This window comes from Hibiscus syriacus, unplaced genomic scaffold (assembly GCF_006381635.1).
Source record: "Hibiscus syriacus cultivar Baekdansim isolate YM2019G1 unplaced genomic scaffold, ASM638163v2 tig00111650_pilon, whole genome shotgun sequence".
Classification (NCBI taxonomy): Eukaryota; Viridiplantae; Streptophyta; class Magnoliopsida; order Malvales; family Malvaceae; genus Hibiscus; species Hibiscus syriacus.
In genome coordinates this window covers 2,169,124-2,173,952 of record NW_024063146.1, presented here as the reverse complement: position 1 = coordinate 2,173,952, position 4,829 = coordinate 2,169,124, and the positions used below count along the sequence as shown (strand labels likewise).

Sequence of the window (4,829 nt, the reverse complement as noted above, 5' to 3'; positions counted from 1 at the left end):
TAAAATCATCTCAATTAGGGATGGTCATGGGTCGGGTTAGGTCGGGTTTTTGGTCCACCCGACCCGAGAACAAGGGAACCTTCACCCGAGACCCGACCCGAAATAATAAAAAAATTTTATTTTTATTCAATAAAAATAATGACTTAATTGATAAAAAAATATATAAAGGGATATTATTGTAATTATTCCTAAATATATAAGATAAAATTATATATTTTTTTGGGTCGGGTATTTTTCACCCTAAACATGAACCCGACCCGAATATCACACTTAAAAAAACCCGACCCGAAATTTTTTAAAAAAATCCGACCCGATCCCGATTTTTTTTTTGAAAAAAACCGACCCGACCCGAATATCACACTTACAAAAACTCGACTCGAATATCAAACTTTAAAAAACCCGACTTGAACCCTAATTTTTTTTAAAACTCCGACCGATCCTGAATTTTTTTAAAAAAATCTTATCCGAATATCAAAAGATTGATGAGGGTAGTATGGTCAAATTTCACATTCTCTCCTCCAAAGGATTTCAATTTCATCTTGTTATGGATGAAATTTACTTTCCCTCCCTTGATGGAATTGGATTCCAATTCCCCTTTTGAAAACTTGAACCAAACATGAAAAGTGGTGGAATTAGATTCCAATTCCTCCTAATTCCAAGAGATTCCAACGAACCAAACGCCACCTTAGTGAACCAAAAAGAAAAATTTGGAGAGTGGATTTTTTTAAATTAATTATCGGTATTCGATCTATGATCAACTAATCCAAATCAAGTATTACAGAGGCTTTTGACGATCTTTCAACCCAGTTTGCTCTATTTTCAAAAGTTATGATTCAAGCCCATTGTTTTGCTTAAGGAATCTAATACATTATCACACTAGATTAATTGGTTGTTGGTTGGAGCGTGGAATTTTGTTTATACTAATTATTTTTAATAACATTTGTATATATTAATTCAAATAAAATTATCAATACGAACTAAGTGATTTATTGATAAATGAATTATTATTATTCATCTAGGTAATAAGTTTAAGTATTATGAATTTTAGGGTCTGATCGTTCGATGTCAAATGTTTAAAAATTATTTTTTTGAACAAATATTATCTTATACTTAGATTAATTAATTTATATATATATAGTTATCAGACAAAAGAATTAAAATATTAAATGTCTACATAAAATACACTTGATATTTGAATTTTTGAATAATGTAGCTTAACGAGAGTGCATACTTCTTGGTAATAAAGTAGTATTTTTTAAACTCATTTTTGTAAATGTCAAGAAATATAATATTATTAATAAAATTATATAAATATATAATATTCGAAAATAAAATTATAAGAATATAGTATAAAAGATTAAGATTAACTTACGCATAGTATAAAATTTTTAATTTTATATATATTTTAGTATATTTACTACTGTTAATTTCAATATTCTATTTACATTCATCTAACAATCTTAAAAATGATATAAAACAAAAAAAATTGCATAATATAAATGGATTCAGACTTTAATATAAATTGATGGAATTATGTGGTTGTGCTCAGGGATGGGCAAGGGTTGAATTGGGTTGAACAGAAACCTGACCCAGTCTAAAAATTATACACGCTTTACCGACTCGAATTCAATCCGATTTTTTGAGATAAAATCAGAACACGACCCGACCCAACATGAAATAATATATTTATAAAAAATATTGCTTTTATTTAATTAAAAAAAGGGTTTTAACTAAACTAAATAATATATAAAGAGGTATTATTGTAATTATTCATAAATATATAAGATAAAATAACTTTTTTTTAGGTCGGGTCGGGTTGAATATTTTTTACCTTAAACCCGAACTCGATCCGTCCTGAACATAACTTCTAAAAAACCCGACTCAACCCAATCCAAACTCATTTTTTAAAAAGAATAATCCGATACGATTTTATCGGATCGAATCAAAATCTATCGGATTCGAGTCTCGTTCCTATCCCTAAAACATCTAATTATGTTGTAGCATGAGCAATCAGAAAGAGGGTCCTAATGTCTGTTGTGCTAGTAGGAATCTATCAAAATCAACCTCCAATTTGTTAACACTTTAATTTCATATTTTCCTACATTTAACTAACCAACTTTGATTGTAATTAATTAGCATGCCCATACGTCTCCGAGCGTAAATGCGGGAGATAAGCTATTGTGCCTAATAACCAAATATTGCCTTATATTTAGAAAACATGATGTGGTTTTGAAAATGATGTCGACTTATTCAAGGAACTACCAGTATTCACCCCTTAGCACGATCGCGGGAGATATACTATTAATTCCTTAATAAGTGAACAATACCTTAGATTTGTAAAACAATGCAATCAAACAAAATGTTTATGAGAATATCATGCGAAATTAACTATCATGGGACATCTAGATGCAAACATCAAGTCTTGTAAAATATAAGTATATATATATTAAAACATAGAATGACTACTTCAAACATACACACGTTCTTTAACATGAATTTTTATATTAAATAATATGCATAAGTTATCAAAAATATAATAACTTAAAGGTAAACTTATAAACATCTTAACATAACATCCATGATATTTTCCATATCAACAAATTAATTAGTTATACACAATTAAATACATTAAAAAAAATGCTCATGAAATTAACATACACATGCGCATAAAAAAAACCGTGACATGAATTAAAAGATAACATACTTAGAAAATAATGAACTTTGCCTAATAACCAAATATTGCCTTATATTTAGAAAACATGATGTGGTTTTGAAAATGATGTCGACTTATTCAAGGAATTACCAGTATTCACCCCTTAGCACGATCGCGGGAGATATACTATTAATTCCTTAATAAGTGAACAATACCTTAGATTTGTAAAAACAATGCAATCAAACAAAATGTTTATGAGAATATCATGCGAAATTAACTATCATGGGCACATCTAGATGCAAACAATCAAGTCTTTGTAAAATATAAGTATATATATATATTAAAACATAGAATGACTACTTTCAAAACATATACACACGTTCTTTATAACATGATAATTTTTTTATATTAAATAATATGCATAAGTTATCAAAAATATATACATAAAACTTAAAGGTAAACTTATAAACATCTTAACATAACATTCATGATATTTTCCATATCAACAAATTAATTAGTTATACACAATTAAATACATTAAAAAAATGCTCATGAAATTAACATACACATGCGCATAAAAAAAAACCGTGACATGAATTAAAAGATAAACATACTTAGAAAATAATGAACTTCGCCAATAAACAATAACTCATGTATCATAAACATACTCATACTTTAGGTACTAAAGTCACAATTTACCCATTAACAAACGGAGGTCTAAAATGTAACTAAATAATATTACAAGCCTTGTAATTCAGAATAAACTCTACATACATGGGATTAAAATAAAATACTTCGAAAATAGCATGCCCAATGCGTAAATTAATGAAGATTTAAATTATCTAAGACTAAGGGCTAAAACGAATTACACAAAAACATGGGAACTACCAACAGAAACTAAAAAAACACTTAAAGACAGGAATGGAATACCTGGAAACTCAAACGATTAGTCACATAATTTACCCCTTCTTTTTTTGCAAAACACGTGAATTAATATATATATTATTTTAATCATAAACTAAACCTAGCCTAATTGTAAACTACCCTCAGCCGCATACCCTCTTATTCCTTCAACTCTCTCTTTTCCACTCTTCCTATCTTCTTCTTTCAACCCTCACCCTATCTCTTAAATGGCAGCGATCTCCTCCACGATGACTCCAATCTTCTCCGGCGAAGACCCAAACACAACAAGGTAATCTAGATCGAAACTATATTTCACTCTTTATTTTATATTTTTTCTTGATTCGATCTAACCTTCTGGAACACAACACCGCCGAAGATACTTGAGAGAGCCACAAAGAGATCTAAAAGACCTTAAAGCCCGACTCTTTTCACAACAACCCTCGAAACCAAAGACCAACAGTTAAGAATCGAAGAATGGCCAAGAATTCCGACCCCTAGCTTCTAATTCGGCGAGAAGAAATGACAACTAATGGTAAAAAAATAAACTCTCTTTTCTTTACCGTTTATTTCGAATGGCTGAAGATGATGTTTTGTTTTTACTGTTTGTTTCTCCTTATTTTTGCTGTTGATGGGTTCCTGATGGTCACCGTCGAATTTTTGGTTGCTTTCTGTAAAAAAAACTAAGAGGAGAAGACGTATAGCTTCGTGTAAAAATAAAGAAGAAACAACCTCTATTTTTCTGTCTTTTCTGCGAAAATGGGTGCAGAACCCCCAATACATTGCTTTCTAAACAAAATCCAATGGGAAGTAGAAGCCCTGTCCTTTTTTCTTTTCGAATGGAAAGGATCAGAACCCCTATCCCTTTTCGGTTACAATTGCTTCCCCCATGTTCGATTTCCCTTAAACTGTTTTTTTAATCGGGTAGCAGAAACTTCTCTCCCCTGTGTTTTATTTTTCTCTCGAATCGTTACCCCCTCTCTATTTGTTAACTGCCCCCCCAGTTGTTAACTTCTCCTCCTCCTCTGCTCGAATGATTCCCTCCTTTTTAGCTTTCAGCCTCCACCGAATCCTCTGTCGTTGTATGTTAATTTTCTGTGTTTTTGTTGAGATTTGGTTGGAGCAGGTGAATATTTAGGCGTATGCAATGACGATTTCTAAAGATTTGGGTGCGTGCTGCAAGGGTGTGGTATTTGGGTTTCAAGTTGGGTCATGAAATTGGGTTGATGTTGAGTTTTGTAATGGGCTTTGAAATTTATTTTTGTATTTGGCCTGC

The 4,829-nt window shown here is 30.8% G+C and overlaps 1 long non-coding RNA gene across 3 annotated transcripts; it reads left to right on the top strand.

The window, feature by feature from the left end:
* Positions 1 to 3,693: 3,693 nt before the first annotated feature.
* On the top strand, positions 3,694 to 4,829 carry LOC120166902. Of its 3 annotated transcripts, none has more exons than XR_005519985.1 (3): positions 3,694 to 3,845; positions 3,933 to 4,088; positions 4,680 to 4,829. It is a non-coding gene; the product is annotated as an uncharacterized LOC120166902 (long non-coding RNA). The 3 variants fall into 3 exon arrangements; XR_005519984.1 differs by having other exon boundaries at positions 4,242 to 4,829; XR_005519983.1 differs by having other exon boundaries at positions 3,933 to 4,829.